Source organism: Bison bison, unplaced genomic scaffold (assembly GCF_000754665.1).
Source record: "Bison bison bison isolate TAMUID 2011002044 unplaced genomic scaffold, Bison_UMD1.0 scf7180017864519, whole genome shotgun sequence".
In the NCBI taxonomy this organism is placed as follows: Eukaryota; Metazoa; Chordata; class Mammalia; order Artiodactyla; family Bovidae; genus Bison; species Bison bison.
Genome location: NW_011495072.1, coordinates 15,085,326 through 15,099,899, shown reverse-complemented (window position 1 = coordinate 15,099,899; position 14,574 = coordinate 15,085,326).

The following is a 14,574-nucleotide window of genomic DNA, read 5'->3' as shown; positions in this document are numbered from 1 at the left end:
CTGTGGGCAGGAATCCCTCAGAAGAAATGGAGTGGCCATCATGGTCAACAAAAGAGTCCAAAATGTAGTACTTGGATGCAATCTCAAAAATGACAGAATGATCTCTGTTCATTTCCAAGGCAAATCATTCAGTATCACAGTAATCCAAGTCTATGCCCCAACCAGTAAAGCTGAAGAAGCTGAAGTTGAACGGTTCTGTGAAGACCTACAAGACCTTTTAGAACTAACGCCCAGAAAAGATGTCCTTTTCATTATACGGGACTAGAATGCAAAAGTAGGAAGTCAAGAAACACCTGGAGTAACAGGCAAATTTGGCCTTGGAATACAGAATGAAGCAGGGCAAAGACTAATAGAGTTTTTCAAGAAAATGCACTGGCCATAGTAAACACCCTCTTCCACCAACACAAGAGAAGATTCTATACATGTACATCACCAGATGGTCAACACCGAAATCAGATTGATTATATTCTTTGCAGCCAAAGATGGAGAAGCTCTATACAGTCAGCAAAAACAAGACCAGGAGCTGCTTGTGATAATAGCTATTAATTTTAAAAGATTTTTCTAATAGTGATATATTTATAACTTTACTCAGCACATATAAAGAACTTCATATATCTACATATACTGTATTAATTTTTTGTTATTAACATAAAAACATACATTTAAAATAGAAGTCTTCTGAAGTTGTAATAGTGAGTCAGTTCAGTTCAGTCGCTCAGTCATGTCCAACTCTTTGCAACCCCTTGGACTGTAGCACACCAGGCTTCCCTGTCCATCACCAACTCCTAGAGCTTGCTCAAACTCATGTCCTTCGAGTAGGTGATGCCATCCAACCATCTCATCCTCTGTTGTCCCCTTATCTTCCTGCCTTCAGTCTTTCCCAACATCAGGGTCTTTTCTGATGAGTCAGTTCTTTGCATCGGGTGGCCAAAGTTTTGAAGCTTCACCATCAGTGATGATAATATAATAATTTTTAATATTTAAAATTAAAAAATTACATATTTTATCAAAATAAAACTTAATGTAATTCTGGCTAATTTAAACAGAAAATGGCTTTACTAAATGATATTTGATGGCATGTTGAGTTTTGCCAAGAGGGCTGAAGAGCCAGAGTTGAAGGCTACACAGCTGCAAAAATCATCAGAAGTTACACAACAGAACTGATCCGTGAAAATATTGTTGCAGCTCTATAGAAGATTAGATATAGTGCAAAGGACAGTCAAGATGACATATCTGAAACCTCTTGCAAAGGAACCTGAGACAGTGCATGTCCTCTACACTGAACTATGGAGTTATGTAATAGGGAATTCCTGAAATACTGAAAGTAGTTCTGGCTTCCCCATGAAATGATAGTGTGAAATGGAGGTAACAGTTTATCCTTTACTAGAGAGTGAATGAAGGTATTAGTGGACTCACAAAGGCTGACATGTATAGAGAGTTCTAGAGAGGGAACAAGATGCACTGTGGCCTCTTGTGAAGGGCAGTTGAAAACATGTCTCTCAAACATCATGGTAGATTCAGAAAAGGCTTCTGAAAAAACAGTATCTTGGAGGTTAAAAACACCTACATACTTTTTAAATATACCTAAGTTATAATGTTAGTATATATAGGCAGTCAGACCAACATACAAAGCACGTTATAGATTTAACAATCTGTTGCTCTATATGATAATAATAGGAACAATGGAAACAAATGGGACATTATATAAAGACATAATTTTTGTACTCCTTTCATTTTTCAGTTCAGTTCAGTCACTCAGTCATGTCTGACTCTTTGCAACCCCATGGACTGCAGCACACCAGCCCTCCCTGTCTATCACCAACTCCTGGAATTTACTCAAACTCATGTCCATTGAGTCAGTGATGCCAGCCTACCATCTCATCCTCTGTCGTCCCCTTCTCCTCCTGTTTTCAATCCTTCTTAGCATCAGGGCCTTTTCAAATGAGTCAGCTCTTCTCATCAGGTGCCCAAAATATTGGAGTTTCAGCTTCAAAATCAGTCCTTCCAATGAATAGTCAGGGTTGATTTCCTTGCAGTCCAAGGAACTCTAAAGAGTCTTCTCCAACACCACAGTTCAAAAGCATCAATTGTTTATAGTCCAACTCTCACATCCATACATGACTACTGGAAAAACCATAGCCTTGACTACATGGACTTTTGTTGGCAAAGTCCTTACATTTTTAGAGAAAACAAAAAGAGACCGCAGTGGGAAAGCTAAAGAGGCTGCCAAAGTGGGAAACTGGATATTCCCATCAAGTAATATGAAAAGAAACCATCCAAAAAAGAAAAAAAAAAAAAGCAAAATATAATTTTATCCCAATAGATTAACCATGTATACCCCTCATGTTAATACCGAGTCTTTAGAAAATGCATCCCTCATTAGAAATGTGAGCTTGAAGTTGTATTTGGAGAGGAAAGAAGGAAATAGGAATGGAGAGATAGATGTATTTATCCCCACATTTCTAAAGTGAACTATGTATAAGATATACATGTGTGCTAAGTCCCTTCAGTCGTGTCTGACTGTGTGGCCCTATGAACTGTAGCCTGTGAGGTTCCTCTGTCCATGGGATACTTCAGGCAAGAATACTGGAGTGGTATGCTCCACTGGAGTGGTATGCTCATTTCCTGCTCCAGGGGATCTTCCAGACCAAGGGATTGAACCCATATCTCTTATGTCTACCTGCATTTGCAGGTGGGTTCCTTACCAGAACCCACCTTCAAGAGGAGTTTCGGCTCTATTAGAATTTCTTAGAGTTATCGCTCAGTGCACATTTTAAATAATAATGTGCTTAGAAACATGTTACTAGTTTCTATATTTTAAGATGCCTGAAAATACATATTAACTAATTTATACCTTTTGTGCATAATAAAATTGCAGTATTGACCACAACAAAGCAAATATCTAGTAAAATATAGCATTTGCTCAATACATAGTAATCATAAAAATAGCACATCAGATTCCAGAATGGATATTTTTAATATAATTAAAACTCTTAGCTAATGAATAGTTTTGGAAGCAGATGTAAATTTGAAATTAGGTAGAGATTTGAATCAATAAAGGCACACGTTTGGAGATAAATTAGCTATGAGAAAATCTGGAAATTGAATATAGTTGAATGTATAATAAAAAGGTATTTTAGGAAATAAAATATAATTTACAGAGGGAAAAATAAACAGGTAAGAAAATATTAAAAAACTATTTTAGACTCTATACTTAACAGTAGAAATTTTAAAAAGATATTAAATGCAGTGAAGTTGTAGAAGCTTTTTTTCTCTACCATTTTCATAGGCAGTCTTGTATAGTTGGTTAACAAGCACAGGGGAACATAGGTATGTCCTTATTCCAAAGACTGAAAGTAACTTCAGTAATTTAATCAAAGTGTTCTCTCAAAATTTATATAAAGGTGTTCAGTGAGCTTTATTTTTTTTCAGTGAGCTTTTAGATTCTATTATAGCAAAAATTACATAAGATGAAACAAGGAGGTCACATCATTGTAGAAGAGACAGTGACATCATTTACAAAGGAAAAACAGGAGGTCAAAAGTATAACAAGAAAATGGGTTATAATGGGTTTAGAAATTTCAGGTAAGAAAAGAGTAAGAAAAGGTGTGTTTATAGTTAGTGAAAACAGTAGTGGAGAACAAAAATAAACAATATAGAGGAGGCCTTTTTTGTGAAACTTGATAAAAACAGCACTGAGGAAAATGAATGATACTGAATAGGAAATGATTTGAAGCAAATCTTTGAAAATGGGAGATGGTTCCCCAATTACTTAACATTAGCTAGAAAAAGTAGAAACAAATCTATTGGAATAAATTACTGAGGGATATACATTAAACAAAAATAATACAAACTTTAAATGAAAATATTAAATTTAAAAATTTTCAAAATCATGCAGATTACATCTATATTCAAATGTAGCTACTTGCCCATCTTCTGTCCAGTGGAAGAAATTCTACAGTCCCACTGTAGCACCTTGTGGGAGAGCAACTTGTCAGCATTTGTCAGAATATAAAGAGCACATACTACTCTTAAATACAGAAATTATGATAATTATCCCCTTGTCTTTATTACAGTTAATAATCACAAATCTCTTACCTAGAAAATAGTATATCTTTAAGATTTATATATAAAAGATGAAAACTGAGAGATCTTTATATGTGATCAATTCCACAGGATTAAAAAACCACTATTCCACTTCCCTTGTGGCTCAGCTTGTAAAGAAACTGCCTGCAGTTGATGCAGACCTGGGTTTGATCCCTGAGTTGGGAAGATACCCTGGACAAGGGAAAGGCTACTCACTCCAGTATTCTGGCCTAGAGAATTCCATGGACTGTATAGTCCATGGGGGGTCACAAAGAGTCAGACACGACTTAGTGATTTTCACTTTCTTTCACTTTCATTCCCCTATTACTTAAAAAAAAAAAAAGAAAGCTTTCATAAAGGGCAGTCCGTTTCCAGTTCTTATCAATTTTAATTTAGTGTGGTTTTATGTCATGGGTTACTTTTTCTACTGTCATATTTATATTCTTTTACACAAAGCATTTTTAAATAACAGAATTCAAAATGGGTTAGTAGTGCATAGATGTTTGATAGGCTTGAATTTTAAAACTAAAACAAATATATTTGAATAATGAAATTTAAAAAATGGATGATTAACAAATAAAATTAAAAGCAAAATATTACATGTGATATTAAATATAAGTCTTACATAAGAGTTGGCATCATAAGAAAGTTTTTAAAATATATTGCTGCTGCTGCTGAGTCACTTCAGTCGTGTCCGACTGTGCGATATTACATAATGCTAAAAAACAAAGAGCTGTAAATTGAAAGTAATGTTAAAAAATAGCTGTAAACTGACATTCTGAACTTAGACTTGTATACATATTTCTCAGCATTACACTATATATGTGGAAATTGAGGAAAACTGACATCAGATATTCAGATTAATTAGCAGAAAAATTTTTGATGTGTTCTTTTTGGTTCCTTTCCATAGGTATAAGACAATACCTATGCACTCAGTTAACTAAGTTAAGTGGAGGTGAGTTTATTGACTGTCAAAAAGTAAAATTAAAAAAGAAATTGTTGAATGTCAAATGGTCTTTCATTTCTCCTCCTTGAAATTCATGTCTCTATTCTTTTTCTATATTTCATATCTACTTGTTCTTTCAACCCCTTTGGAGTAGGGCCAGGCACTGAAGTCTACAGTGTGAATATGCCTGCTATATTGCTGTTTGATCTTCTTCCCTTGATGTGTCAGTTTCTTTGTGGGCTGCCTGCTTGTCAGACCATTTTTATTCTTCAAAACTTTATACATAATTTAAAAAAAGCTGTGCAGATCTCAGGGCACTTGATAAATCTTTCACAAGTTAATCACACTTACATAGCATAAACACTGCTGCTTATGTGTTTAATGCTATAAGGACAAACGTATTTACTCAACTGCAACCAATTAGATGCAAATACTCAAATTATAGGTTAAAGAAAGGTGTTTGTGCTTCCATTTGAAATAGTAAAGTAAATGGATTTAGAAAGAACTCAATAAAATGCATCTAGTATTTGTAAGCATCAAAATGGAGAGTATTTTTTGCTAAAATGGGCAATCAATGCACGTTATTTAAATGGATCATTACACTAAGATATAAAAATCTTAGTTCTCATGTTATTTGACAGTTGGGTAGTTGTGATACGTTTTTACTTACAGAAAATGCATGCCTCACCCTTATTTATGTATCTTCCTATTAAAAGGAAGATACTCTCTAATCAGACACATTTGATAAAACTTGGTACTTGTCACATGAAAAAAAAAATCCTTTTGCTCTGTGCTTCATACAGTCTTAGGCATGTAATAATCATCAAGAAAGGCAATACATATTGTGTTATGTAGATTCAGTCATTCACCTCAAAGTCTGTTTCTTTTCTGTTATATTCATTCTTGCAAATGTAAAAATTTTATTTTTATGGCTGAGTAGTATGCCAATGAGTGTGTGTGTGTGTGTATTACAGGGTTTTTTTTTAATTCATTCATCTATTGTTGGACACTGAAGTTGCTTCCATATCTTGATATTATTATAAATAATACCTCTATGAACACTAGGTGCATGTATCTTTTGAAATTAGTGTCTTCAGGATCAGAATTGCTGGATGTTAAGGAAGGCCCATACTTAGTTTTTGAGACCCCTTTATACTGTTTTCCACATTGGCTGTACAAATATACTTTCCATCAATAGTGAACATGGTTCCCCTTTTCCACATTTTCACTAACATTTGCTTTTTGAGCCTTTTGGATGATAACTCTGACAGGTGTGAGTTGAGATCTTATTGTGCTTTGCATTTTACTGATGACTGTTGTGAATATTTTCATGTCATTAGCTAACTGTATGTCTTCTTTGGCAAAAGTATATTTATCTGTCCATTTTTAATAAAGTTTTTATTATATTGAGTTGTTTGAGCTGTTTATATATTTTGGATATTAACCCTTTTTCAGTTATATCATTTGCAGATATTTTATCCATTCAGTAAGTTGTCCATTTATTTTGTTGGTGGTTTCATTTGCTGCGAAAATGCATTTAAGTTTAATTAGGTCCACTTTATCATTTTTACTTTTATTTCCTTTGCCCATAAGACTGCACAGAAAAAAATTCATATAGTTTACGTGAATATTCTGGCTTTGTTTATTTCTGGGAGTTTTATGGTTTCCAGTCTTCAATTTAGGTCTTAAATCAATTTTGAGGTTTTAAAAAAATATATGGTGGGATAAATTATTCTAATTTCATTCTTTTACATTTAGCTATCCAGTTTTTTCAACAACAGTCATTGAAGAGACTATATTTTCTCAGTTGTATATTCTTGCCTCCTTTGTGATAAATTAACCATATGTACATAGGATTATTTCTTGTTTTTCTTTAATTAATTTATTTTTTATTGAAGGATAATTGCTTTACAGAATTTTATTGTTTTTTGTCAAACTTCAACATGAATCAGCCATAGGTATACATATATCCCCTTGCTTTTGAAGCTCCCTCCCATCTCCCTCCCCATCCCACCCCTCTAGGTTGATATAGAGCCCCTGTTTGAGTTTCCTGAGCAAATTCCCATTGGCTATCTATTTTTACATATGCTAATGTAAGTTTCCATGTTACTCTTTCCATACATCTCACCCTCTCTTCCCCTATCCCCATGTCCATAAGTCTATTCTCTATGTCTGTTTCTCCATGGTTGCCCTGTAAATAAATTCTTCAGTACCATTTTTCTAGATTCTGTATATATGTGTTAGAATATAGTATTTATCTTTCTGATTCACTTCAATCTGTATAATAGGTTCTAGGTTCATCCACCTCATTAGAACTGACTCAAATGTGTTCCTTTTTGTGGTTGAGTAATAGTCCATTGTGTATATGTACCACAACTTCTTTATCCATTCATCTGTCAATGGACATCTAGGTTGCTTCCATGTTCTAGCTATTGTAAATAGTGACGCAGTGAACAATGGGATACATTTGTCTTTTTCAATTTTGGTTTCCTCAGGGTATATGCCTAGGAGGGGGATTGCTGGATCATATGGTGGTTTTATTCCTCGCTTTTTAAGGAATCTCCATACCATCTTCCATAGTGGCTGTGTCAATTTACATTCCCACCAACAGTGCAAGAGTGTTCCCTTTGCTCCACATCCTTTCCAGCATTTATTGTTTGTAGACTTTTGGATCAGGGCCATTCTGATCAGTGTGAGGTGATATCTCATTATAGTTTTGATTTTCATTTCTCTAATAATGAGCAATTTGAGCATCTTTTCATGTGTTTGTTAGCATTCTGTATGTCTTCTTTGGAGAAATGTCTGTTTAGGTCTTTTCCCCACTTTTTGATTGGGTTGTTTGTTGTTCTGGCACTGAGTTGTATGAGCTGCTTGTATATTTTGGAAATTAATCCTTTGTCAGTTGTTTCATTTGCTATTATTTTATTCCATTCTGAGGGTGGTCTTTTCACCTTGCTTATAGTTTCCTTTGCTGTGCAAAAGCTTTTAAGTTTAATCAGGTCCCACTTGTTTATTTTGCTTTTATTTCCTTTACTGTAGGATGTGGGTCATAAAGGATCTTGGTTTGATTTATGTCATTGAGTGTTCTGCATATGTTTCATTCTAAGTTTTATAGTTTCTTGTCTTACATTTAGGTCTTTAATCCATTTTGAATTTATCTTTGTGTATGGTATTAGGAAGTGTTCTTGTTCCATTCTTTTACATGTATCTGTCCAGTTTTCCCAGCACCGTTTATTGAAGAGGCTGTCTTTGCCCTGTTGTATATTTTTGCCTCCTTTGTCAAATATAAGTTACCCTAAGGTGCATGATTTTGATTTCTAGGCTTTCTATCTTGTTCTGTTGGTCTAAATTTCTGTTTTTGTGCCAGTACTATACTGTCTTTATGACTGTAGCTTTGTAGTATAATCTGAAGTCAGAAATGTTGATTCTTCCAGCTCCATTCTTCTTTCTCAAGACTGCTTTGGTTATTTGGGGTCTTTTGTGTTTCCATATGAACTGTGAATTTTTTTGTTCTAGTTCTTTGAAGAATGCCATTGGTAATTTCATGGGGATTGCATTAAATCTGTAGATTGCATTTGGTAGTATAGTCATTTTCACACAATATTGATTCTTCCTACCCAGGAACATGGAATATCTCTCCATCTGTTTATGTCAATTTTTATTTCTTTCAGTAGTGCCTTATAACTTTCTGTGTATGGTTATTTTGTCTCTCTAGGTAAGTTTATTCCTAGATATTGAATTCTTTTTGTTGCAATAGTGAATGGGATTTATTCCTTAATTTCTCTCTCTGATTTTTCATTGTTAGTATACGGAAATGCAAGTGGGTTCTGTGTATTGATTTTGTATCCTGCAACTTTGCTAAATTCAGTGATTAGCTCTAGTGATTTTCTGATACTATCTTTAGGATTTTCTGTGTATAGCATCATGTCATCTGCAATGGTCAGATCTTTACTTCTTTTCTGATCTGGGTTCATTATATTTCTTTTTCTTCTCTGATTGCTGTAGCTAGGACTTCCAGAACTATGTTGAATAATAGGGATGAAAGTGGCTGCCTTCTCTTGTTCCTGAATGTTTTCAATTTTTCACCATTGAGAATAATGTTTGCTGTAGGCTTATCATATATGGCAATCTACTGTTGAGGTAGATTCCTTCTATGCATGTTTTTTTGAAGAGTTTTAATCATAAATGGGTGCTGAATTTTGTCAAAGGCTTTTTCTGCCTCTATTGAGATTATCATATGTTTTTTATCTATCAATTTGTTAATATGGTGTACCACATTGATTGATTTGCATATATTGAAGAATCCTTATATCTCTGGGATAAACCCAACTTTATCATGGTGTATGAACTTTTTGAATTGATGAATTCTGTTTGTTAAAATCTTTCTGAGGATTTTTGCATCCATGTTCATCAGTGATATTGGCCTGTAGTTTGTGTGTGTGTGTGTGTGTGTGTGTGTGTGTATATGCATGTGTGTTTTCTTTGTCTGGTTTGGTATCAAAGTGATGGTGGCCTTGTAGAATGAGTTTGGAAGTGTTACTTCCTCTGCAGTTTTTTGAAAGAGTTTTAGAAGGATAGGCATTAGTTCTTCTCTAAATATTTGATAGAATTCTCCTGTGAAGCCATCTTTTCCTGGGCTTTTCTTGGGGGGGTGGATTTTTGATCACAGCCTCAATTTCAGTGCTTGTAACTGGGTTGTTCATAATTTCTATTTCTTCCTGGTTCAGTTTTGGGAGATTGAACTTCTCTAAGAATCTGTTGATTTCTTCCAGGTTATCTAATTTATTGTCATATAAGCGTTCATAATAGTCTCTTATAATCCTTTGTATTTCTGCATTGTCTGTTGTAACCTTTCCTTTTTCATTTATAATTTTGTTGATTTGATTCTTCTGTCTTTATTTCTTGATAAGTCTGGCTAAAGGTTTGTCAATTTTGTTTATCTTCTTAAAGAACCAGCTTTTATTTTTACTAATCTTTAATATTGCTTCTTTCATTTGTTTTTCATTTATTTCTGCTTGAATCTTTATCATTTCTTTCTTTCTACTAACTTTGGCTTTTTGTTGTTGTTGTGCTTATTTCCCAGTTGTTTTAGGTGTAAAGTTAGTTTGTCTGTTTGATGTTTTTCTTGTTTCTTGAGGTAGGATTGTATTGTTAGAAACTTTCCTCTTAGAACTGCTTTTGCCACCTCCCATAGGTTTTGAGTTGCGTTTTCATTGTCATTTATTTCTAGAAATTTTTTTGATTTCCCTTTTGATTTCTTAAATAACCTGTTGGTTATTTAGAAACGTATTTTTTAATCTCCATGTGTTTGTGTTTCTTACAGTTTTTTCCTTGTAATTGATATCTAGTTTCATAGTGTTGTGGTCAGAGACAATTCTTGATGTGTTTTCAATTTTCTTAAATTTACTGAGGTTTGATTTGTGATCCAAGATGTGGTCTATCCTGAAGAATGTCCCATGTGCATTTGAGAAGAAGGTGTATTCTTCTGTATTTGGATGGAATGCGCTGAAGATATCATGAGATCCATCTCATCTAATGTATCATTTAAGACATGTTTCTTTATTAATTTTCTATTTTGATGATCTGTCCATTGCTGTGAGTGTGGTGTTAAGGTTTCCTACTATTATTGTGTTACTGTCAGTTTCTCCTTTTATGTCTGTTAGTATTTGTCCTATGTATTGAGGTACTCCTGTGTTGGGTGCATAGATATTTTCAATTGTTTATGTCTTCTTCTTGATCATTATGTAGTGTTATTCCTTATGTCTTGTAATCTTCTTTATTTTAAGGTCTATTTTGTCTGATATAAGGATTAGTACTCCAGCTTTCTTTTGCTTCCCCTTTGCATATGTGTCTGTATTTGTCCTTATGTTTATTTATAAAAACAATAAAATCTGTGACTGAATATACACATATACATATACACTCATAAGCAAAATCACAACAGTCCAACAAAAATAAAGTACAATAGATTGACCTGGCAAACAAAGGAAACCAAAAATTATGTCTACCAGAACAAACTAACTAAAGCACAAATTGGGCGGTGGGGGGGGGGGGAACTAAAGCAAGATGCCAATTGGGGAATAAAGCAATGAAAATAAAACTAACAAATATATTGAGAAGAAAGAAAAAAAAAACAAAGAAAGAATAAATATGAAAAGTTAAATAGAGGTAGATAAAAATTTATATACATTAAAGATAACTGCATGGAGAAAATAAGAAAAGCAAACAAAGGAATAAATGTGTAAAAAATAATAATAGGTTTAAAAAATTAAAAATTAAAAGTAAAAAAAGAGAGAAAAAAAAGGAAAACTCCCAAGAACTGCAAAAGCCCAATGTAGAGGCAGGGTTCATAACAACAACAAGAAATGTGACAGAGAAAAAAAGAAAAAAATACTCAAAACCTTAATTAGATTTCATAGTGCCAATAAGGAGAAGGAATTGGCAACCGATTCCAGTACTCCTACCTGGAAACTCCCATGGATGGAGGATCCTGTTAGGCTGCAGTCCATGGGGTCGCTAAAGGTCGGACAGGACTGAGCAACTTTACTTTCACTTTTCACTTTCATGCATTGGAGAAGGAAATGACAACCCACTCCAGTGTTCTTGCCTGGAGAATCCCAGGGACGGGGGAGCCTCGTGGGCTACCTTCTATGGGGTCACACAGAGTCGGACACGACTGAAGCGACTTAGCAGCAGCAGCAGCAGCAGCAGTGCCAATAAAATTAACAACTACAACAGAAGGGGGGGGGAGGAAGATTAAAGTCCAAAAGAATCTACAAAACAAGTCAGAACATAAGATTAATAAATGTTTTTCTTGAGTCACTGCTCTCAGAGTCCTTTCCCTCCCTGGAATTCACAGTCCACCTCACCTCCCGAGGATGCCCTCCAACACGGTGCTAATCTCTGGACCTATCATGGGGGCAGTTCAGATTCTAATCTGGTCCCACTCCTATGTGTTCTTGCCTCCAATGTCCACAGCTCTCAGAACTAGTGTGTTTTCTTTTGTGGAAGCTCTCAATGACCTTTTATATATTCCATAGATACAGAGTCTGTCTAGTTAATTGTATGGATTTAATCTGCAGCTTGTACTGCTGGTGGGAAGGTTTTGGGTCTTCTTCCTTAGTCACACTGCCCCTGGGTTCAATTGTGGTTTTATTTCCACCTGTGCATGTGGGTCATCCACTGGGGTTTGTTCCTGAGGCTTCCCTGGAGAATTTGGTTTGCTCCTGTAAGGGCCAGGTGTGGAAGTGGTTCAGGTTCTTGGGTTGCAGGGGTTCTGGCAGCACCAGGTACTCAGGGAGTTGGCAGCTAGGGCAGCAGGAAATATAGACCTCTAGGAGGATATGGAAACCAGTATTAGCCAATATGCTCCAGTATTCTTGCCTGGAGAACCCCCACTCCCTGATAGAGAAGCCTGGCAGGCCACAGTCTACAGGGAAGCAAAGAGTCAGACACTGCCGAAGTGACCCTGTGCACATAGATGGAAGACTTTTTTGCCTGTGACAGCTCTGCCCCAGTAAGAGTTGAGTGTGAAGGTGGACAGCTGCTTGGCTTGCAGGGACCCTGGTGGTGCCAAGTGTGCAGGGACATGAACTGCCTCCTCCGCAGGAGTTATGGCCCTGTCAGAGTCTTTCTTTGAGCCTCTCATAGCTGGCAATCAGAAGGCCTCTTTGGCCATTCTTTCTCCATAGCCCTGCCTTTTCAGGCACTTACAGGGTTCCCTTACCTGGGGACCTTCTCTGTTGTTTGGCAGGTTAGGCACATAGAGGGCCCCCCTGCCTGGGGTCCTAGTCTGTAGATTGGCACATCAGGCACTTAAAAGGGCACCCTGGGTGGGGTCTTACTCTGTAGTTTAGGGCATCACTCATGTAAAGGAGCACCCTGGGTGGGGTCCTACTGTGTAGTTCAGTGCATCAGGTGTCTGATGGGGGCTTCTCTATTGTTCAGCTACCCATGCTGGCCTGTGGGTGGAGAGAGGCTATGTTGATGGCTCCACCCACTATGCATGACTCAACAGTATTGCTTTGCTTCCATGGCTGCCCAGCTTTCCTCCACAGGCATTTCCCACCATAATCTCCTCCCTCACACCCCCTCGATCTGTCTCTCTGCAGTCCTCACCCTGGACTTGCTCCACAATCCCTAAACTCCAGCTCCCAGCTGCTGCCCCCCTTCAGGGGCTCTACATTCCTGTCCAGGGTATATATGACAGCATCAAGGACTGTCTGATTCTCATTCCATTTAGGCTGCCACAGATCAGCTGTTTCACTCTCAGTCTTAAATGTTTCTCCTCTGACTCAGACATTTGCCTGGATGTGGGGATTGGACCCCTACTTCAGTTCCCCACCTGCTGAGGGCAGGTCCAGTACTACTAATACTCCTGTTTTTCCCCCTAGTTCCTTCATCCTACCAAGTTTTGCATGGATCTATATATTCTTTTCCACTGGTCAGGTACTCCTGTCTACTCTCAGCTGGTGCTCTGCATGCACTTCTATGTCTGAAGGTATATTCCTGATGTATCTGTGGAGAGAGATGTACTCCATGTCCACTTACTCCTCTGCCATCCTGTTCTTATTTCTTGGCTTTCTATTCTTTTCCAATGAGCTATATATATGTTTGTGTACTAGTAGCATAGTGATATAGTTACTGTAACTTTGTAGTATAGCCTGAAGTCAAAGAGTGTGGTACTTCCAGCTCTATTCTTCTCAAAATTGTTTTGGTGCTTTAGGATTTGTTGTATGTCCATATAAATTTTGAAATTATTTGTTCTAACTCTGTGAAAAATACCATTGTAATTTTGATAGGGATTCCATTGAATCTATAGATTACCTTGGGTAGTATGTTCATTTTAGCAATGTTAATTTTCTTATCCATGAATATGGTATATCTATCCATTTGTGTCATCTTCAATTTCTTTCATTAGTGTCATAGTTTCCTGAATATATATGTCTTTTTATCTCCTTAGGTAAATTTCTCCCTTAGGTATTTTATTCTTTTTGATATGATTGTAAATGGGATTGCTTCCTTAATTTCTATTTCTGATAGTTTATTGTTAGTGTATATATTGTTAGTATATAGAAATGCAAAATATTTCTGCATTAATATTATCTTGCAACTTTACTAAGTACATTTGTGATATCTAATAGTTTTTCAGTGGCTTCATTAGGATATTCTACATATAGTATTATGTCATCTGAAAATAGTGAGTTTTACTTCTTCCTATCCAATTTGGATTCCTTGCATTTCTTTCTCTTGTCTGGTTGCTGTGGCTAAGACTTCCAATACTCCATTAAATTAAAGTGGCAAGAGATGGGATCCTTGTAATGTTCCTAATCTTAGAAAAAATGCTTTTGGCTTTTAATCATTGAGTATGATGTTAGCTGTGGGCTTATCGTGTATCTTTATTATGTTGAGGTATTGCAGCCATGAAATTAAAAGATGCTTACTCCTTGGAAGGAAAATTATGACCAACCTAGATAGCATATTCAAAAGCAGACATTACTTTGCCAACAAAGGTCCGTCTAGTCAAGGCTATGGTTTTTCCA